Source organism: Nanorana parkeri, unplaced genomic scaffold (genome assembly GCF_000935625.1).
Source record: "Nanorana parkeri isolate BGI_ZX_2015 unplaced genomic scaffold, ASM93562v1 scaffold31, whole genome shotgun sequence".
Classification (NCBI taxonomy): Eukaryota; Metazoa; Chordata; class Amphibia; order Anura; family Dicroglossidae; genus Nanorana; species Nanorana parkeri.
The window spans coordinates 2,607,339-2,631,120 of NW_017306299.1; positions in this window are offsets into that span (position 1 = coordinate 2,607,339).

Below are 23,782 nucleotides of genomic sequence, written 5' to 3' on the forward strand. Positions count from 1 at the left end.
GAGCACATATAGGCGATCGGCGGGGGCAGTGCCCTCCTTACCATCTTATCTTAAATTGTATTGTGACTGTAATGTCTTCCTTATATTGTAAAGCGCTGTGCAAACTATTGGCGCTATATAAATCCTGTATAATAATAATAAAATCCTGTATAATAATAATAATGTGAAACACCCGGTAACGGGTGTGTGCAACGGTCGGGTCTTTTCTGCCCGCGCATGCCCGCTAGGGGGCGTGCGCGAGCAGAAAAAAATTGCCGTCTGGAGACGGCAACCCGCAAATGCAGCAGTGCCGTCCGTCCGTTTTTTTACTACGGGCAGACGGCAAGAGGTTAACATTGGGGGGGAGGGAAAACATTTTTTTGACTTTAATGTCACTTTAAGATTATATTATTTAAACATACCTGTATATTACTGAGACGAGACCAGTTATCATTTGGCCATGTACCCTGTGTGATCTTTCTCTTTTTACTTTCACTATTGGGCAGAACTTCTCTTTCCCTCTCATTGCTGCATCGTGCACCACCTGCAGGCTGCTGGCAGAATTACGGTACTTTTACACCACTCAAACAAGAAAAAGAAATTATGTGGGATATATTATTTTTAATGATTTCCACAGTCCATCACACATGTCGAACCTGTTTTGAGAGACCACAGCTGCTGGCAGGGGACAGGCTTTTCTACTCAGGCTGCTATAGAAAGAATACAAACTGTAAGACTTTGTACAACTGTAATGTACCTGGAATGTACTCAGCTCATTTAAAGCAAAGGGTCAGTTGGGCTTCAAAGTTGTGTGGAACACGGCTGTCAGCCAAGAAATGGGGACAATGTTGTGGTCCGGGGCATGGAGCCTCAAAAAGCCAGTATCCCTTTATTATTATTATTATTATTATTATTATCATCGTCTTTATTAAAATTGCCCCCTGTCTAAACTGGCCCTGTATGCATGCATGTGAGATAGGGACCTTCATTTGTAAGCTCTTTGACAGCAAGGGCTGGTGTGAATGTGCAGTATGCAAAGCGCTGTGTAAATTGTCGGCACTATGTAAATACCTGTAATAAATACATATTAAATACATTTTTTTATGGCTGTTTATTTAATACAAAATTTTTTTTACATTTCCCTTTTTATCTCAAAATCTTTCAAAAATGCTTCCCAAATGCAATGTAGAAACAAAGCACAAAAAAAAAATCCCATTTACAAAATTCCAAATCAAACATATGCATGGGGGGGGGGGGGGGATTTATCAAGACTGGAGCAGACAAAATCTGGAGCAGATTTGCACTGCAACCAATCAGCTTCTCTGTCTCATTTTTAAATCTTACCTGAGCAACCTGAAAAGATGAAAAGAGATGCTGATTGGTTACTGTGGGCAACTGCTCCAGATTCTGTCTGCTCCAGTTTTGATAAATTCCCCCCATTGTCTCTATTAACTGCAAGCAATTTTCATGTTACCGCCCTGAGCTGTGCTGCCCTAAAAAGCTGCCTAGACTGACTCCCCATTCATACTCTGCTCTCCAGTCTGCAGCACGGTGCCTGGAAACCAGGAAACATTCCCCGACAGAGACAGATCATATTGTGACATCTAAATGCAGCCTTTATCTCCCCTACCCTTCCAGACGACTGTCATTGATGCGTGTTTGTCACTTTGTTCTTAAATTCAGTCCAAGTAAAAAGCGAAAGTGACAGGACAGATAAATAATACATTTGATGCGCAGGAAAAAGGTATAGACGGGGGGAAAAAAAGAGAGAAAATATGTCTCTTCCCTTTGGTGATAACTCATGAATTTTTATTGAAATGATTGCTTGTTTTTCCAAACCGAAAATACCATTGTTATCAGGAAACATAAAACCAACATAAAGGGAATGTGAGGCCATATCAAAGACCGCCTTTTACCGCCAAATAGACGGTACTTAGGGGGAAAAAATTTGTTTATTTTTGTTGTTGTTTTTGTAGAGATCAACCGTCATCAGTTGTGGATTCTGATATATGCAATATTTTCTATGTTTAAAGTAGAAGTCTACCCAAAACTTGGGTTTGGATTAGAGTTTAGATTAATTCAGAGAGCTGTCTTCATGCCCAATGGTGGCGGTGGGGGGGGGGCTGTGAATAAAACTTTAGTGGGGTGGAAATACTTCTATTATTATGTCTGACCTCCTGATTCCAGCTTTGACAGAAAGTAAGAGGACATTTTAAAAAGATGAATTCTGGGCACACATGTCCCCCCCACCCCCGTCATGAACATGCTAATAATATTTTTTTTTTTAAGTTTTCTGTTTTAATGACATACCTTATATTGGCCTAGTGACATTATCACTGGGTCTCTGTGTTTCTCTTTGCAATGCAGGCCGGTCATGGCTAATGGGAGGGGCTGGCAGCGTGCTGTTTGTAGCTTCCTGAAAACAGCTCAGCACCCTTCTTCAGTACTCCTCTCAAGCCCTCAGCCCTGATGCAAGCAGTGGGCTGGTCCTAACATGTTTAGTGGTGGGGTATGGATGGGACCAATATGTAAAGTGGGTGTGATGAGGAGTAACCATATATTTAAAGGTCGGGTCTGGGCAGGACCAACCCATAAAGTGGGTATGATTTGGACGCTGTGACTCTTCCAAACATCCCTTGTGTGTCACAGGTTCACTAAGCCCCCTTGGCTGATTCCCAGGTGCCTCCAACGCACACACAACCACCTGGCTCCACTCTGGCTTCTGGGTAGAGTCCGCCTGACTCCTGGACACAACCTGTCCCTCTTCCCAGCAGGAGCCCTCAATTGCCTGCAGCCTACACCACACCAACTCCTCCCTTGAGCTCTGGTCTGGGCTCTTAATAAGGCTGCTCTCAGTCACCTGATCACTGGCAACACCTGACCTCAGGACTGGAGATTTCAACCCACCCTGAACTCTTAGAAATCTCCAGAGATCCAGATCCCAGCTACAATCCGGAAAAACCAGAAGAAACTGAAAGGCCAGCTTCTTCCCTGCAAAACAAATTTTCTGGAGCCTGGGTGTCTGTGTCGCCAGCTTACTCCAAGGCATTGCCACGCACTGCCATAACACGTACACACAAAAAGTGGGCTGGCAAAATCTGGATCGTGGGTGGGGATCCAGGACCATAACAGTGGTAAGTGTGTAGTCCAAATCAGGACATACCTATTATTATAGATGTGGTTACTGTGCATAAAATGTGTACACTGGCAGTCAAGACTTCCTTTCACTAGAGCCCCAGGGGCCAATGGAATGGTCAACTGAATGACACAATGGCCTCTTTATTTTAGTTTTTGTGTTACCAGGTCCATCTGCAGGACTGTTGCAAGGAAGGAAGGAAGGGACAGAGCCTAATAAATACAGTAGCATTTATCAAGAATGACAGCTCACTAGAGGCTGAGATTGTTGTACAAGTGTGATAAAACGTATCTTTTTACATTTGCCATTTCGCCAGCGAAGACATTAAAATTATTAGCTGACGGCTTATATTAATCATTCCGATGACCCACATTTTACTTCCACGTTCCTGTAGATCTTTTGGAGGATTTGTGAGGAATGTGTTGTGTAAAACTTCCTCCAGGAGCCACCATTTGTACTCTGTTTAATATCCTCATTTTTCTTTTTCTGGCATCTATTTGGTAAAAAGTCACATGTGAGCGCCATTTAGTTGTACATGAATGCACCCTGCTTGCCCCTCCAGGGCTGTATTTTGGACTGTTGATATCTAAAAGGAGCCAAATTAAATAAAAAAAAATTTACCTGACGTTGACAAGTCTTCTGGGATAAAAGACGTCCAGCGTCATGGAAGTAATTTACTCTGAGCACAGAATGTCATGGACACTCCCCCTGGGGGGTGTCACCATGCACACTGGGTTCTGAGTAGTACTGCACTCATTATATGAGATCCAGGAGAAAGGACCATCCAGCCCCACAGTAGGAGAATTACAAAATTTGAGAAGGCTAATAGGGTTATTCACAAAAGGGTGAAGAGTTTGGAGAAGGCAGGAGAAGAGAACAGGGGCATCCCGAGGCCGGGTGTCACCCGGAGAGTGTACCGGGTGACGTCATTGCGCATGCGCGGCCATGTTGGTGATACTTGCCGGCGGCCTTCTTGGTGATGGACGCCGGCAGAAAGAGGAGGGGATGTTCTTCTCTCCTGCAACTGGCAGGCTCTCTGTCCATGACCGAGTGCCCAACTTCTCAGAGGGGGTGACACTTTCAGTCATTTTGGTGTCGCCCAGGTGTGGGCCGCACCCCCCAAGTGATGCCACTGGAAGTATACAATCTAGGACAACATAGATGAACTGGAAAGTGAGGTGCATTGGAGAATTTTTACAAATCAGCTATTTTGTCCTAGATTGTTCTCCTCTCCTGCCTTCTCCAAACTCTTCACCCTTTTGTGAAAACCCTGTTAATCTTCAAAAGGCCACATTATATTTGTGTCTACTATGAGTACTTGGAGCCACTTCTATTTAATACCAGAAAAACGATTTTGGAACTACGGAACTTAACATATAGTTACATTGCAAATTTAAATTTTGTGGTATTAGTATTTTTAGTATGTAGTATTAAGCTGCAAAATAATGTAAGGAAGTCAACTTATCAACTGGAGAAATGCTGGAGAGCCATAGAGGAAGAACCAGAGGGACGATTGCCACTGAGAAAACACCAGTTTGACCAACCTGCTTTAAAGGGTCCTGAGGACTTCTTTACCAGTTTTACCCATCAAAGCAAATTGGCAACCTCTGGCAAATATATCATTATATTTGATGTTAGATCAGCCTAGTTCATTGTCAACCTCTGTGTGGTTCAACCTACTGGCTCATGGACTGTAATCTTCCCAAATAAAACTTCCATTTCATCGGGACCTTTCCATCAGCCAGGTCACAGCGTACCTTACGGCATTGAATAGGTTACCACTGAAGACCACATTGCTGTTTTATCTCACACAGAGCGCACACTGCTTTCTAGTTTATTTCAGCCCGGTTTGTATTTTCATTCCTGGCACATTGGAGACAAGTCAACTTTTTGTTGTCACAGTCTGATGTAAATTGCTTTTGCTAGGAGCGTACAGTGCTCTTTATAGATGGGAGGATATATCGTCTGGGAAGTGGCTGTATCAGTTGCACATCTTTCGGAATGTCGACTGTCTTGCTGTGCGAGCTTATTGTCCATAGCCATTAGTCTAACAGCCCATGTTGTCTTTTAGATTGTGTTTATATCCGTCTGTTTTATACGCCTGTGGTTTTAAAGCCTATCCTCCCTAAAATCTATAGCACTTAGTGCAGACAAGCAATACCTTTCTCGACGAGAAAAATATACGGCAATGTTTCCAACTTTCTCCGACAGACAAAATTTTACAAACTTTTCTTGAGTGGTGTTCTTTAGAAAGAGGAATAATAAAAAATAAAAAAAGACTACTGAAGAAACAAACAAAATGATAAGTTCCCAACAAGTATAACAAATTACAAAGGTATATAATTGGAGGAGGCATTCATTTTATATGTTGGGCCTCTTGGTACTGAACCTCAATAAATATTGACCTTTAGCTGACCAACAGCTACATTGCAAAAGTCCTAAACACTCTTGCCTTTCAATAATCCCAGGCATATCTTTTCTCAGGATGTAAAAAGATGGGTACCAGCAATGTTAGTGGGCTCAAAACAAGAACTGGTTTATTGCAGACTGCAATATGGGAAGGCATAGATCAGGATATCCCCAAAACATGGATGGTCTCCATCCACCAGACTAGCCTCTAAGTTCTTCTTAATCTTCTATTTTTGACAAAGTCTTTCTGACCATAGACTATGGTGGCTGGACACCTTCAGAGCTCTGACTCCTTGAGGTTCAAGTGGAGTCTCAATCTTTATATTCCAAGTCATGCCAACCTGAAAAGACTCCTGTGTATACTTTCCACTCAACCAGATCTAGATAAATATTCAAAGCTCCACAAGATTTAAGGAAGACTACACATGACTCATGTATTTAGACAATGTTTGCTTATCCTGGAATTCAGCTTTAAATAACTCTGGTAGCAAGCAATATATCAACCATGGAATAAGATAACAAGTCTTTCTGATTTTAGTCTGAAATAATATAAATGTTCAGCTTCTTGTTTTACTTGTTGCTTGAAGGCGTTCTTAATTAACTAACTTGCTAACTAAAGAAATACATGAAGGAAGATATAAAAGGTCTAAATGAATCGTCTTGCTCATGTTATAAAACACAAAAGAAAAAAACGACTACATTTGTTTGCTAAAACTGATCTTCGTTCTGCTTTAAAATCAATTTTTGCGGAGCAAAGTAAAATTGCTGCGTGTGCGAGACATAACTACCATGTGACTGGGAAGTGTGTGATGCCTCACAAATGGGCCACGGTATAATGTGTCACAAAATGGGTTTTATCTGTTTTACATTCCAGCGGCACAAAATAAATGGGCCAGGAAAGCGGGTCCGGGTGATGTACTGCAATTATGTATTATGACAAAAGGCTGTTTATAAAGTGTGGAGGAAATATGACATTATGTAAAAGAGTTCATATCTTATTTACTTCCATTTATTCAGACTCCTGATACAAGCATAAGAACAAGGAGGGTGACCCAGTCCCTCTCCAAGTATATCACAAGCCAGTTACATTTTTTAGTATTGGATGGCGTGTGGACATGTTAGCACTATGGATGCACCGATACCAAGTACCATACTCGGTACAAGTACGGATACTTTTCGAGCTCCAAGACTAGACTAGAGAAACATTCAAAAGTTAGGAGGCGGCTGTCATTTGTAAGGAGAACACGGAGCTCCTGGGATTTGCACATCTCTGTTTTAATGTATGATTTTGTTTTTATAAATATATATAAGTGATGCACCGATACCATTTTTGCAAGTACAAGTACTGATACTTGTCCAAGTACTCACAGATACAAGTACTGATACATTTCTGTTTAGTGTCATTTCACAAAATTTCTAAAACAATACAGACTAATGATTTCAGGACAGTGGTGGAGCGCCGGAGCCAGGTCCCAGCTGCAACTTCTGCAACCCTGGAAGTTCTCGTGAAAATGCCAAGTATCGGCGCTGGTATCTGAACTGGTATCTAAACATCCCTAGTTAGCATCACTGTCAGGTTTTATTGCTGTGGATTCAATTTATTTGTTCAGGTGACAGTTGTCTAAGGGGGATTTCCTCTCACTTTAGAGATAATCATATCATCTTTCTTCCCGAAAGGACTGAATGTCCACAATGTATCATTGCTTGCTGGTACATTGTGGCCATTGCTTGCTGTCCGAACTACAACTCTCAACTCTTTACCCCTCTCTCACAGTGAACACAGGAAATGTCCACATTGTAACCTCATCATTGCTTGCTGGAAGCAATGCATAATGGGGTATGTAGTCTTGAGAAATCAAGATTGTATACCATCAAGCAGCAGGGAAAGAGATGTAAAGCACACTGGGAATCCAGGAAGTTGTTGAAAGTGATGGGAAGGCAGAAGGCAGCACTCACTACATCAAAGGGAATTCGTCAAGTAAGCTTTGATTGCATTATCAGACAGAACTCTAGTATTTATTCCTAATACAGGGCCTAGGTCCACAGCAGTTCCCACCAAGCACCTAGTGGCCTTAGGATTGGAGATGGAGACATGGGAGACCAGGCTACAAGGCGCATGCACCTAAGAGGAACCTTTCTTATCATAGCCATGCAGGTAGACCCTCTTCCACCAGGTCACAACTCATTCCTGACCTGAACCAGTCCCGTGTTCACACAGGCATTGGCTATATAGCAGATTTTTTAGGAAGGCTGCTTGTCCAAACCAGCACTTATGGAAGTGGTCCAAACTGTTACCTTGCCCCTGTGAACGGTGCTAAAGAAAAGGCGACGAGGAAAAGGACCATTGTGTACAGGGCCGGATTTCACAAGAGCCAACCGAGGTCCGGACTTGGGGCAGCAGGGAGTAGAGGGGCAGCAGAGGTGTGCAATTCCTATCTAATGATGCCCAGGACATGCAGTCCCGGGCGCCGGGTGGGTAGTTGTTTTCTACATTTACCCCTGCTTTGGGCAAGCAGGACCAAATGTACAGCGGGAAGGCTGCCACTTGTTTTGTACAAGTGATCTCTGCGATGTTGCCGAGATCACTTGTATGCAGCTTGCCTACAAGGGGGAGCATTGAGGAACCTGGCCTTGGGGCAGCATAGAGAGTAAATCCAGCCCTGATTGTGTGTCACGTGATTGACCAGAAGGCATGAATAAAAGGTTTGTCCCATTGGGTCCAAAACCCTACTCCTTAGAAGCCATTGTTTCCATACACTGATGATGGCCAAAGAGCCTGAAACGAAGACAGTTTGGAATAATTGGCTTTATTATATATTATATGTTATATTTACTCTATACATGAGCATCTGGCTGATGGGGGATAAAGCAATGATAAACAAATAATGAAATAGACCGAATCCTTGATAGTTTTCCTTCAAGCCGAAGAATCCAGCAGAAATCTTTGCACTGAACCATAATTTACGGCTTTGTCTTCTCCGACATGCTCACTGTTTACAGGTGCGTTGTTTTATACCCACATGAAAATGAATTAGAGCTAATTACAGCGCGTCTTTGTCTTAATAGTCTTCATCAGATAGTGTGAACATTGGCCGGGCTCCTCTTTATTTCTGCACTTTATCTTTTTAGGGGTGTTTTTATGCTCGGAATATTTTTCTCTTACAACTCGCTTGCCTCTATTAGCTGGCCCTAATGTATTTAAAGTGACTCTTCATGAAAATGTCACAGACTCCATTTGAGCTAAGAACACAAAGTATTAATTTGCTCGCCGCGCCTCGAGTTTGGCGAAACGATCTTCATTAACGCTGCTAATTATTGTACAGTAAGCGGCGCGCAGGGAGGAAAATGATCAAACAGTAGTAACGAGATGCTTGGTGCCATTGATGTTCACTTTGGAAGTGAGTTTTTACTTAGCTTAGGGGAGTGTCGTGAAAATTTAACTGGGCAAAGATACCCAATCACAATTATGGAAAAATATGAAGACAGGGTTTTTTCTTCAACACGACTGGATGATTGAAGTTGGCACAGGTACACCTCGTTCACTAAGCTAAGTGAAAATTCCCATTGCAAAGTAAAAATTCATTTTGAAAAGTGGAAATGCTCGATTAATTTAGTAAATCTGGGTCAACGTGGGTTTTTCTTGGTATACAATACACATACGGAAGTTCATATAAAACAAGGTAAGTAACAGGTGTGTCACGATCTGGGATCAGGCTCAGAGTCCAGTAGCTCAAAAAGCAGGCAACTTTGTGGTATCACAGGCCGGGTTTGGTACACAAGCAGATGGTAGAAGTATAGGAGCAGGCAGAAGCGTAGTCAGTGAAGAAGCCGAGGTCAGCAGCCAAAGGCATCGGGTATGAAGCAGAAGACAAAGAGAGTAGTCGGTGAATCAGCGGCCAAGGTCGGTACACGTGTAGCAATACGAGAGGATTGTATCACAGGAGGAGCAAGGAAGCAAGATATTGGCAGGAGCACAATAATCTGGCAAAGAGGAAGTGCAAAGGCATGGCTTAAATAGGAAGTTCAAGAGAGGAGCAAGGAGTTCAGCAGAGATTATGTATAACGGAGGTATAATGGAGGATTACACAGGAGATCAGGCAAGGTGCTAGCCAAGGTTCTAAGGTGGCTCAGCAGGTAGAACCACCGCCAGCTACAGCAGAGGCTCTGTGTTCAGATCCGTTTCCTGAAAAGGTGCTTCAGTGCAAGTTTTGGACCTTACACATACACTTTATGGAAAAAACATTTGTGGACATCTGACCATCATACCTACAGCAGGCCTCAAAATTTCCACTCACCCCCTCGCAATTGGAGAATACAGAGTGCCCTAGAAGGAGAAGACAGAACAGAAGCGAACGCTTGCCGTGGCGGTAGTGTTCCATCCAGTGCCATATCTAGCTCTCTGCGCTCCCTCTCTCTTCTCCCGGCCGCTGCAGCTTCAGCTCCACTTAGATCACACCCATTATCGCTCCCTCTTCTCTCCTCCAGGCCGCTCTGAAGCTGCAGCGGCCAGGAGGAGAGAGAGGGAATGCTGACAGGTGTGATCGCCGCCTCTCTGAGTGCCCGCTCCGTGGAGCTGAAGCTGCAGCGGTCGGGAGAAGAGAGAGGGATCGCTCAGTGGTGTGAATGTGATTACAGCAGTCTTAAAGAGGCCCCCCTCCTAGTCCACATCTTTTGGACGTTATTAATCTGAGTTGCCCCACTCAGTATGCCCCTCGTTTGCGGCCATATTGAGTGGGGCACTCATGTTAATAACGTGCTGGATTAGTCTGACCCAGGGGTGGACTAGGCCCGGGGGCAGGGTGGCAATTGCCCCCCGGGAATCTCATATCTTTGCAAGCGCCCCCCACCGCCGCAAGCACTTAATCTCTCCCCTCTTGGCCGTTGCAGCAGTAGAGCGGCCGAGAGGGGAGAGATTAAATGCTTACGGCGGCGGTGGGGGCCGGTTCAGGTTAGGGGTTAGGTGGGGCAACTGGTGGCGAGTAACTTTTAAGGCCTGGCTAGTAGCTTAGGACTTGACATTTTGAGCCCTGCCTACATTATATGAGCCTGTTGGACATCCCATGGCTGTTAACCTTGGACCTCTTGTTTGCTTTACAACTTCCACTCTTCTGGGAAAAGCTTTCCGCAAGATTTTGGAGGGTGTCTGTGGAACTTTGTGCCCATTCAGCCACAAGAAAACTTGTGAGATCAGGTACTGGTGTTGTATGAGAAGACCTGGCTTTCAATCAGAATTCCAAATCATCCCAAAAGTGTTCAGTAGAGTTGAGGTCTGGGCTCTGTGCAGGTCGCTTGCACACCAAACTCATCAAACCATGTCTTGAAGTAGCTGGCTTTCTACACAGTCCAGGTGGAACAGAAAATTATGTTCCCCAAACTTTTGACACAAGGCTGGAAGCGCAAAATTGTCTAAAATGTCTTTGTCTGCTATTGTTTGCCAATGGCGATGTCAAAGGTTAAGTGCTTGGGAATATGCACCTAGTTCGGAATGGAATGTCCAACAAGGCCATGTAGGTTGTGATGGTCAAATGTCCACAAATGTTTGGCCATATAGTGTAGCTTCCCCAATTCTCTCTCAGTTGAATGAAATGTCTGAGACACAAAGAAAGGTGATATGTGCATGTGGGGAGCATGGCACTTAAAGTGTATGTGAACAATAACAATGATCTTCTCTTAATTCCTCCCTTGTGGTCTTTTAAATATACTATTGGCTGCGTTTTGATAAAGTGACACTAAACTCACAAGTTAAATCCATTCAAGTACCCTAACTATTAACAAAAATGTATCTTATTTGTGTATCACTCGGCTGTAGATCCTCAAATCATCTCTGAATTGGTCCTGAGCACTGTCCTTCCTTCTGGAGGGGGGCTGCTTTTGTCCCCCATGGTCCCTGTGTGTGTTGTAAAGTAGTCACCGCTCCAAGCTCGCTCCTGTGATGGACTACAATCTCAATACAAATTAGTAAACTAAACATGAGATTGTAGTCCATGACTGGAGTGAGCTTGGAGCGGTGACTACTTTACAACACACACAGGGATCATGGAGAACAAAAGTAGACACCCTCCAGAAGGAAGGACACTGTCAGCACCAATTCAGAGATGATTTCAGGATTTACAGCTTTGTTACTCAAGGACAGGAAGTGCGTTACTAAGGACCACCAGGTGAAAATTAAGAAAAAAAAAGCCTAAAAAAAAGAAAACTAATGCAGTGACCTCAAGGACTGATAATCTGCAATATATTAAATTTTTGTTCTTTTGTTTAAATATGCTTTAAATGAACCTGTTGTTTTGCCTTGAATGGGGAAATTACGGGTTTGCTTTAAGAAACATACATAACAGTTTGCACGGTGCTTTATAAAAAGGGAGATTTCAGCAATTTACTTGTCTTCGATCCCGCACCTGATTTACTCTGCAATCCTCGCTGACCCCGGCCACTGCTGAGCCTACAGAACAGAGCGGCCCAGTCACAGCCACTTAAAGAAATACAAGAGCCATTAATGCTGTCACCGTTACCCCCATGGGAAATGCATTACTCACCATTATAGCGCTTTTCTGGTGTAACAAAGACTTGGCAACGTCTTCATTGGTTTAATTTTCTGGTGGGGGCTCTGCTAATACTTTTTAGGTTATTACAGTTGGAGTTTTATGCTTATATTTGGCCTTCCCTGGTTCCTCCCTCATTCCCCACCAACATGCTAATTACATTTTGTGCTATTAATTTTAATGCAATACTGATCATGGCTGGTGGAAGGAGACGGTAGGGTGCTGTACAGTGGGCGACCGGAGGCAGAGTGCATTTGCATGCTGAGCGCCCTAGGTCAGCATGAAAGAAAGAACTGAAATCTGATGAATGGCCGGGGCAGGCCATGGATGGTTAACCTGGGGAGGAAAGAGACTAGATGATTCTGGATGTCCTCCAGCCAGGAAATAAGGCGGGCACTATTCGACTTGCTGCAGCACATTGTGAGAAGCTCACAGGTTTGCAGTGAAATCAGAGTAAGAAATCTCAGTACAGGAGAGGAGCTGGAACAACTGTGCAGATTTTAAGAACTCCGGGATTTTATAAAACTTACCCTTGCAGTGGGGCTGCCCCCACATTGCAAGGGTTAAGTGCTCGTTTTGTCTAGGGGGCTCAGATAAAGCAGATATACCCACTTGACCCTCAGTCCCATGTGGTCAGCACTCACCTCTCTTCCTCTTCGCTCTGGCTGTGGAATGTCACTCGGCATCCTCACATCTAATGCAAGTCAATGGACCTGCATAAAACATGATCACGTCTTGGGTCATTAGACTGCTGGAGCCTGGGGAAGAAGTCCCGGGCGACCGGTCTAGCAGCCCAGTGGGACTGAGGATCGGGTATGTTTTATTTAAGCTCCCTAGATAAAAGTCAATCTTTTGTTTTAGTTTAAACTCATATCAGTCTATATTTTGCTGTCTGTGCCCCCGCTAAAAGAATTTCCTTTCTCTTGCTGTTCTGGGGACTCAACAGGAAGTGACAAGAAATCTCTACAAAGTGAAGGGAATTCCATTCTTAGAGAGTTGTCACCAGAACAGATGTCCCCATTAAAAGATTTCTCCTCTATTCCTGTACCTGATACCTGTAATATGTTGGATTTCCTGTTACCTCTTGTTCTGGTGACAACTGTAACATTTTGGATATGCCCTCACTTTCTGTTTTTAAGTGACAATGGTCATCGGGACAGATAAAGGGGTGGATCTCCCAGATAAAAATTTTGACAAAAGGTGTAACCTTTTCCCATAGACATACTTTAAAGATACACCCTGGACACAAACACTTGAATTTAAATATATTCTACAATAGTCACAAAGGATATAACTCCACTTTGTGTGCACCAAATGCCTTTTCAAACTCATCACTGTGCTCTACATAGCCTGTGCAGAAAGCAGAGCTGTGGGAGGGGCCCAGCAGGCTCCACCCACTACAGGCTGCCTGTAAAAAAAACTACAGGAGGGGGCGGAGACAAGATCGGCTTCCCTGCACAAAGAGAGAAAGCAGCAGTGACCGGTCTTTATTACAGGAAGCTCCAAGTCTCACGCTGGATGACAGCACAGATCTGGAAGAAATACACAAAGAATGCCAAGATTCCAGGAAGAATACACATGACTCTTATATTTAGACAATATTTGCCCAATGTTCCTCTTTAAGCCCATTTGAACATTTAGCAGGGCGCCTTGCAATGTTTTTGCCCTTCTAACAAAAAAAATTCTGCAATGTTTTGTATCTCGCTATTACACCCTTGTTGAATCGGCTGTTCTATAACCTTAATGTTTCAGAATTAGTTCTCTGACCATGTCTAGGTCATTACTGAGCTGTGAATTCCTCAAACCTTCGACTTATTATTGTGAAAAGTCATTTCTTTCCTAAGACAGAAATTCTGATTTATACCAACCAGGTTCTGAAATTTCCGCCCGCTCCTCATCTCATTGGATGAAATGTAAAAAGCTGGTTTCCCTGACAGCGGCGTCTGTGTTTCCTCTGGTGTGCTAAATGAGAAGAGGGAATCTGGTGTCTGTAAATAAAGTCCCGCACAGACGACACCTGAGAGCGTCGCCGAGCTCAGCGATAATGGCGGTAATGTAGTGCGTGTCAGCGCAGATTGTATCTGCCCTGCGGCTGAACCTCACGAAAGCCATCGTGACAGTAAGGAAAGGTAATTGGCTCCCATAACCCGTAATTGCACACTTCATAATTTTTTTATGGCTTGTCTTAATGTCGCCCGTACTTTTCACCGCGACAGCTCTCTGTGCGCACCCTAGCATGTGAATCTGGGAATTGATAAAGTCACGGGAGTCAAACAGACGTTTAGTTCCCTGGTGGCGATGACCAGCCCTGAACTCGTACGTGTCACAACCTGAATTAACACACTTCTGCCGTGCAGCACTTGGGATCCCCGGTTCAAATCCCGGTCAAGACACAGTCTGCATGGCATTTGCATGTTCTCTCTGTACTTGCGTGAGTTTCCTCTGGGTACTCCGGTCTCCTCCCACAATTCAAAGACATGCTGGTAGGTTAATTGTCCCCTGTCTAAATTGGCCCTGCATGTATGTATGTGAAATAGGGACCTTAGATTGTAAGCTCTTTGAGGGCAGGGACTGAAAAAGTAAATAGTCGTCACTATATAAATATCTGTAATAAATAAATAAACTCAGATAGACATTTTCATCCAAAAATTCAGGTTATAATTAAAGGAGAACTATGAGATGAGTGATTTCCACTCACCTCATAGTTCTAGCCGACCTGTGACAATGAGACTGTCACAGGTCGGCTCAGTAGATCGGGAGGTGAGCGAACACATACTGGGTTCGCTCACCTCTCGATCCTGTCACGGCTCTCTGCCGTGACAGGGGGAGGGGCTGGATTCCCCTCTCCCCGCTCCGATCTGGCGGAACGGACGGGGGAGGGGGCGGGCACAGCTGGCTCTGCCTCTAGATAGGCAGAGCCAGCTGTCGCTCACGCAGCTGGGCGGATCCCGTCATCTACGACGCTAGTTTGTGTCCTCCCGTTACCCTAAGGAGAACTATGGGGAAAAACACTGACTCCATAGTTCTCCTTTAAATCCACCCTTGCACTATATTTGTTTAAATAAGCCCCAAAGAAACTTAACCCCTTAGGGACAGGAGACATACACTGTACATCCCCATCACTAAGTGCCCAAATGACTGCTCACGTAAACTGTACGTGAGCTCCAATGGGGGGGGGTTCCCAAATGCCTGTAACCACTGATCTCAGTCGTTACCGTTCATTAATGGCTGCCTCAGTATTGCAGAGGTAGGCAATCTTGGCACTCCAGCTGTTGTGGAACTACAAGTCCCATTAATCAGGTTTGGCTCTATAATGGCGGCATCTTATTGGGTCACCTGGGTGGGGGCGGCAGGTGAGCCTGCCACCCACTTTCCGGCCAGAGTCCGAGGTTGCTAACAGCTCATAGCAACCTGTGATGGTCTGGCCAGCATCCGACCCAGCACACTGACGTCACTGGTTGCCAGGAGCTGGGTGGGGTGCTCTGGCTGGTGTCCTGGTCAGCTCCTGGCAACTAGTGACGTCAGTGTGCTGGGCAGGACATTGTTCCGAATCAATACAATACACATTTTTCGAAATTCAGACATTCTGAATCCGAATTTCGGTTTCTGAATTTCGGATCCCGTCTGAATTTCGTTCAAAAAATAAACTGAATCAGCCATGTGACTTTTCTGGCCAACCAGATGTGTTTTTCTCAATTTAATGCATCCAAATGGGTCTGAACACTAATTTTAATCACGAGAACATGGGAGCCATATACAGTATATCCATATAATACTAAAGCTGAATATCCTAGACCCGAATGGTATTCGGGATCTGAATTTTTGAATTGCATTCGGGAGCTCCCGAATGTCATTCGGGTCTGGGAGCCATATACATACTATATATTACTAAAGCTGAGGCTCCCAGAATGGCATTCAGGAGTTCCCGAATGCAATTCGGAAGTTCGGATCCTATCGGGTCTAGGAGATTCAGCTTTAGTATTAATATCTGTGTATGGTTTTCTGTGGTATTCGTAATGAATATTCGTAAACTCATCTGAAACTAATGAAAATTTGGATTTCGTCTGATTTTCATCTGAAACCCCAACCAAATTGAATTTCGAATTCGAATCCCAAAATATCCGAACCGAACCGAATTTTTCCACAGCTTACATGTCTAGTCACAGGTTTCTAAGAGCTCTTGGCAACGTGGGACACTCTGATTCCCCCCACACTGCCCCCTTCCTTCCCGGGAACATTCATCACCATCACCACCCAGTCAGTAATGTTCAAACGTTCATCACCATTTCCAACTACTTCCCACCAGGTGGCAATAAGTCTAGGGACACCCCTGCCATGAGGCACTGCAAGACTAACAGCCACAGGCATGACTCCCAAAGGCATGATAGGAACATTAGCTTCACCCTAGCTGGAGTGCCAAGGTTGCCTATCCCTGGCCTACTGTTGTACTATTGGTGCTATGTTGTAGCACCAATAACACATCTGCTCCAAGAATACTTGTTTTTCCCTCAAATGACTCTCCTCTGTGGTAGGTGTGGCTCCCCCCTTCGTGCCCCGAGGTATTTATAGCTCTACTGTACCAAAGCCAAAAAGTGGCCTCCAAGAACTTTACATACTAAACGTCCTGTCGTCTTCATAGCATATCGGTAATCTCTACAGACGTAGACACGCTTTGCTTGGCACTGCGGAGATAATTGCATCATTTGCTTATTAGAATCTTCTTACCTCTTACTTTGCTCGAGTTGTTCTGAATAAATAAAAATGAGACGGATGAGAAGTATTGACGGGAGCATCTCATAGCCGGTGTTAATGACGGCCCAGCAATCCCACCACTCGCCTTGGCTTGCTAACACCTTATTTAACCGTATTGATCAGATGCGAGCACAAAGGCGTGTTATTATAGTGTTTAAAGCGTATTGGGGAGATTCTGTAATGGAGCATTCAGCGTTTTCAGTGTTCAGAGCGATTATTATCGACTCCGTTTTTACCGTTTATTTTTACATCTCTTTTATCGAGAGGAAGGATTGTAGCCGTGGCCAAGATGAGGCTTAATTGCAAGACTTTACTTTTTTTTTTTCCAAAGCTGAAATCCGGACAAACAGCTAAACACGCAGATAAAGTACATACATGGGAGATGTTTTACTTATTTCTTTCCATCCAGCCCTGACATTTGCACAGGTCTGCCACGCAGCCTAGCCCTTCCCTGGCAGGGCAGGAGACCTGATTTTTAAACTGCTGCAGTTTAGAAAGGCTGAAGCTGGCTCAAATTTCGAAAGACTCTGACGCTGAAATTTAAAGGAGAACTGTGAGGTGCGTGCTTTCCACTCACCTCATAGTTCTAGCCGACCTGCGACAATGAGACTGTCACAGGTCTGCTCAGTAGATCGGGAGGAGAGCGAACAAATACCGGTGTTCGCTCACCTCTCGATCCTGTCACGGCTCTCTGCCGTGACAGGGGAGGGGCTGGATTCCCCCCGCTCCGCCAGCGCTGACTGGCGGATAGGACGGGGGAGGGGGCATGTACAGCTGGCTCTTCCTCTAGATAGGCAGAGCCAGTTGTCACTCACGCAGCTGGGCGGATCCAGACATAATTGTCGGGATCCGCTTCAGGTGCGGCGTCTCAGTATACAGCGAGCTTAGGGTGACGGGAGGACGCTAGTTTGTGTCCTCCCATTACCCTAAGGAGGACTAAGCAATCTGTGTTTTGCTTTGGATGTCTGGATCCCAGCGAGCGCCAGAGATCACTACTGAGAAACGTATTTGATCTCACTACTGGGGTGATTTTTGGAAGAACAAGAGATCACATTAATATATACAAATGTTTTTGTTTTTTTGTGATATATATTTTTTGTTTTTTTGTGATATATATTTTTTTGTGGTTTCCATCCTTTTCTATATATTTTTTATTTATATATTTTTTGGATCTGTATGCGTCTGAGAAAAGACTGAAATAATAACGACTTCCTTTTGGTGATTGTTATATGTTTCCTCTGCTTTGTCTCAACAGAGGATCCACTTTTGTTTCATTCAGTTAATCAGGAGAAATCTAAAAGAAACACTTTCATCACTTTGGTTTTTTCACATTGTACATACTTTGTTGCTACATTTTGTTTAATATACTGTTATTAGTTCACTTTAATGAATTTTTCACAGCACTTTGTAGCTACTTCAATAGTTGGTATTTTTTCAGCACTTTAATCTAGTTTAGTACCCACTGGTTTCGTGCTGTTATTAGTTGGCACTTTGTGCTTTCTGTTAGGCTCACAGGAAGTGACAAGGGCATGGCATTTCTGGAAGGATCAACAGGTATTATTCTGTACCGGTAGAAAGTGCTCTCAGCCTGAAAAGGGAAAATGAATGCAGCCACCACATCTAAGAATTGGTCAGCTGTAATATACATATTTTTTGGGGTGGGGGTTAGATACCCTTTAACCTCACTTCCTGTGTAGTAGAAACATTGTCACCAAGGTCAGGTGGCACAGGCCCCAATGGGAGTCATTTCCTGACCATATCCTGCCGTAAGTTTCAACTCCATCTCCTGCTATTATAGAAACAATGCCATCATTTCTGTTATTTTTGTATGACTGAAAAAAAGGTGATACAAACCAGAAATCCCACTTAGGAAGTCTGTGAAGAAACAAGTTCTTAATAAGGTTGCCGTTAGCGGCTTAGTCCCGTGTGTGTGCCTACGAGACAAGCCGGCGCAACAGTCTGGGCTCTCAGGTTGAAGAATACATCAGACGTGTAGACAGCCAGTGACAGCGCCTCACCGGGAAGGCCGAATCCGAGCACTGACTGGAAGGAAGCTCACAGATTAGGAAAGGCTTTTAAAGGAAAGGGCCATCGGACCAGTGCACTCGGCAACGCGAAGTGCGTATAGAGCCAACGATGACTGTAGAGAGGCACCGTCACACATGGTGGTGTGTATCACCGAACTAATCCGAGACTGCTCACGTCTAGAGAGCTGTCACCTCATCACATTCATCTCCGGAGAGTTGTTTTGGTTTGCTTCTTGCTTATTATTACTTCTTTAAAAGGAACCAGTACTTAAAGAGTTATGCAGGCTTTTGTTGTTGACCTATTGTTTGAAAATGCTAGTTGTCTGGTCATCATGTTGACCCTTATCTACATTCTAATGATTTCTGAGTCACTGGCCTGCCCCCAGCTTGTGATTGGACAGGGAAGGAGCAGTTTCGGTCCTCCTTTCTGCTGCCACTGCTCTCTCCTCCTGTCTGCACTTTTCCCTAGTGATTACATCCAGTACACATGACTGGTTCCCAGTGCTGCCCTTCCCAGTTCCAGTCCGAGCTTTGCTGTACAGGGGAGACTGTTGGCAAGTTGAATCTAAAAAAACTTTTACTGAAGACATAAGTGTTGTATATATATATATATATATATACATACACAGTATATAATATTAGGGATGCACTGATACCGATACTGGTATCGGTGCCGATACCAAGTATTTGGGTGAGTACTCGCCCAAATGCTCCGGTACCTTCCCTGATACTGGAACTTCCGGTCAGAGGAATATTTCCAGTGCAATAAGGGAACATGGAGCCGGCTTCCTGGGCAATCAGGAAGCTGGGTGGCGAGTAATGACCCGCCTCCCGGCATCGGTGCATCCCTAATATAATTTTGCTATTTTTGTATGACTGCAAACAAGGTAATACAAACCATAAAATCCCACTTAGGAAGTCTGTGAAGATACAAGTTCTTAATAAGCGTGCCGTTAGCGGCGGCTTATTCCGGTGTGTGCCTACGAGACAAGCCGGCGCAACAGTCTGGGCTCTCAGGTTGAAGAATACATCAGACGTGTAGACAGCCAGTGACAGCGCCTCACCGGGAAGGCCGAATCCGAGCACTGACTGGAAGGAAGCTCACAAATTAGGAAAGGCTTTTGAAGGAAAGGGCCATCGGACCAGTGCACTTGGCCACGCAAACATATATCTATAAAACAGTTCCAGAGGCAGCCACAACACTCTGTTTGTAAGGTAATTGCCCAGGTGCTCCTCCAGAAAAATGTTCATACAAATCGAAAATATTGAAAAATGTGGACTGGGCTCCATCAAACGTTGACAATAAAACACTGATGCTGTGACTTATCTCCGCTGCAGGACCCATGAGTACCTCTATAAATACTTTGGATGTATACATATATATACTATATATATGTTCTGGCCCATAGGCATAAACTTTATTGACTTTCCTGCCATCTCAAATTCAGCCACACGATGGAGCTGTAGAGCATATATCTCTATTTACTATAGAGCAAACTGTTTTAGTACGGTAAGCAGCGTTGTAGTGTAGTGGGAGTCTCAGGTTCGAATCCCGGCCAGGTCACTATCTGCAAGGAGTTTGCATGTTCTCCCTTTGCTTGTGTGGGTTTTCTCTGGGTACTCTGGTTTCTTCCCACACTCCAAAGACATGCTTGAAGGTTATTTGGCTCCTGTCTAAATTGGCCCTAGTATGTATGCATGTAAGATAGGGACCTTAGGCTGGAAGCTCCTTGAGGGCGGGGACTTATGTGAATGTGCGCTGTGTAAAATTGTCAGCGCTATATGCATACCTGTAATAATAATAAGTTCTCAGCCCAAGAAGAAGGGAACAAGTGCATTGTGAGAACTCAGCCTCCATTTTGGAACAGAGGAGAAGAGAATCCGATGAGACCCTGAGCGCATGTCTGGAGTAAATGCTGGTTTCTTTAAAACTTGTTTTTCTGAATATTTGTGAGCTATCACATCATTTACATATTCATATATTGATTGTTTATTTCATATTCTTTTTTACCAGTTTCACGGTTTAACTGCATGTCAAGCTATACACAGGCCACAGGGTAACGTGTAGCGAGGACAGAACAATATATATGCATGTTATATGCATGTTAAAAAAAACAGCTCTGGCATCAATACTCACCTTCAGTCTGGAGCTCTCTCAATATTTCCTTCTGCAAGGTTGAATGACACTCAGCATCACTCAACCTGGAAGCCTGAGGACAGACACTGAGTGCAGGGCGTCATGGTCCTGTCCCCTGAGTAAGGGGCTCTTTACTCAGAGATGTCATCATATGACTGCCACTGCATTATTAATGACAGCCCACCATTGGGAGTAGACAGAGGAAGACCATGTGCATTACGTGACCGACCAGAAGACATCAGTATAAAACATAAAGTATAAAATAAAGATGAGGGTGCCTTAAAGGTGGTGGGGGGAGCACAGATGGGTTTTAACTTTTTTTTTTTATATAGCTGTGGAGTTCCACTTTAATAAACTGCAGAAAGCACCAATGTGGTGAAGGGATATGATTTCCCCTTCTTGTAGGATGCTCACCGCAGACAGTATAATCAAAACCTCAAAGAAAAGAAGAAAAAAATAGGTGTAAAAACCACCCCAGCATTTCTTTATGGGTGTAATAACTGGTAGGAACACAGACACACTTTTTGTAGCGATGCACTTTAACGGCCTCTATAAAGCTGTCTAGGCAGGAGACAGTCTCTGGATCGCACCGGAGGAGCGGCAGGCCTTTATTTCGCTCTGCATGGGGAAGATTCCAACCACATGTTTCAGATGAAAGGACATCAGTTGGCAATACATCAGTGGTACCTCTGATAGCCGTATCCGTTTGATTTCCAGCCGATGTCTAAAAGAACATTTCTTTGTCTCCATAGGTGGCTGAAAGAACACAATGGTCAATAAAACTCAGATGGATGTACAGAGATATCTATAAAACAAACAAAAAAAAAATCAAGGAAAGGATTCACCAGTGAAATATACCGATGTATTAATTGCTGTAGTCTTCAAGCCAATGGGGCTACATGAGCCATATACAGAGGCTGGGGAAAAAAATAATTAAAATTGAATGCAAGGCACATATAAAATGCATTTATTGTCAAAGAATTTGAATTTCTGTCCAGCTGTTCCTTCCAGACAGCACAGATAGTTTCTCCCTGCAGACTGTACAGCTGCTAAGCTATACAGCATGGTCCAGGTCTGTGATTGGACAGCGAAGGAGCAGTAGATTGCGGATGAGTCCATCCCTGTTTTCCCCTATCCTGTAACATATTCATGCTAATTTATGCTAATGCTTCCCCTGCTATCCCCTGCTACCTGCTGTTTTTTTTCTTTGTATTCTGGCAGCGACCACCAGGAAGTGACGTAGACCAACCGGGGGAGTAGCACCACCAGGTATCCTGGAAAGGTTTACTCTGCTAGATAGAGCAGAGAAACCCTTTCTGGGATAAAATGTTTCTCTCGTGGGCGTCGGAGAGTCGCTATCTTATAGCGTGACACTCTCGCAAAGTGCGGAAGAGTTGGGATGTCTGGCATTGTCCAAAGACATGCTGGTAAGTTAATTGGCTCCTCTCTAATTGTCAGGGGGGTACGGCTGGGCCGTGAGTGGAACCACTTGGCAGGGGCAGCAAGCCAAAGTCCGAGGTCGTGGTACACAGGAAAAATCCAAGAAGAATAGTCAGGTCCAATCCGGGCTGACGGTTGGCTCGCTGGTCACCACCTCCAGTGTGCGTTGAGATGTGGAGGGAGTGCGGTGGCCTCCGCGGTACACCACTCCAGCGTGCTCACCCTCTGCAGCAGGTGTTCATGGCTGACTTGCATCTCATGGAAGGCTTGTGTCATGGGCGCCAACTGCTGGGACAGAGCGGTGATAGCCTCGGCAGCACCTGCGGGTTCCATGGTAAGGCTGAGTTATTATGTCAGGGGGGTACGGCTGGGCCGTGAGTGTAACCCCTTGGCAGGGGCGGCAAGCCAAAGTCCGAGGTCGTGGTACACAGGGAAAATCCAAGAAGAATAGTCAGGTCTAATTCGGGTCAAGGCAGGCAGCTAGTTTCAGTAATGGAAGGGTAAGCCAAAGGGTCGGTAATCAAGAGTCCAAGCAGAGGTTCAGGAATAAAGACAGGTTCAAGGCACAGGGAGCTGGGAGATCACGCCATAGGGATAGAATAACTCAGCAATGAGCCAGGGCTCTGACTGGGCTTTTATACCCAGTGGAGGACTGAGACCACTCCCCGGCTACCGAGGCAACCAGGTAGCCTCTCCATCAGGAGCCAATGGCGAAAGAGAGGCAGAGGGTGTGTGCTGGGAACCTCCCCCAGCAAGGATCACACCTGACACCAGTAACAGGCGCAGACGCACTACGCGCAGCCTGTCCACCACGCACGCACCCTCGTCGCGAAGCCTGTCCCCCGCGCACGCGTACTTGTCGCGAATGCGTACCCACAATCCTGGTACCAGGGGTCCTGCCAGGAAGGGGAACCCGTGCCCCCCGCCGCACATGGCCACCCCGAGGAGAGGTAAGCCCCCTAGTACCCTGACAGGGTGGGTGCTTGTAGTGACAACTGACGGCACCGTGAATAACACAAATGAAGAAATAATGTCACCAGCACACCATAAAAGTAATTTAGCAACAGTCCATTTAATTACACATTGCCATTCAATACAAGCGCTTTCGGGGCCTTTCTGAGCCTGATCAAGGGGACCCCCTGAGGCCCCGAAAGCGCTTGTATTGAATGGCAATGTGTCATTAAATGGACATGATGCCATTACTTTTCTTTTAGTGTACAATATGCAGGTGGTTTCAGGCAGAGTGCACCTCCTTCATTTCTACACTAATTGACATTGAGAAATGCTACATTGCTTTTCCCTTTTCATCCTTACACATGGTCAGCGTGGGGTCAGGTTGTCAGGTCATGTACACAATCTTCTC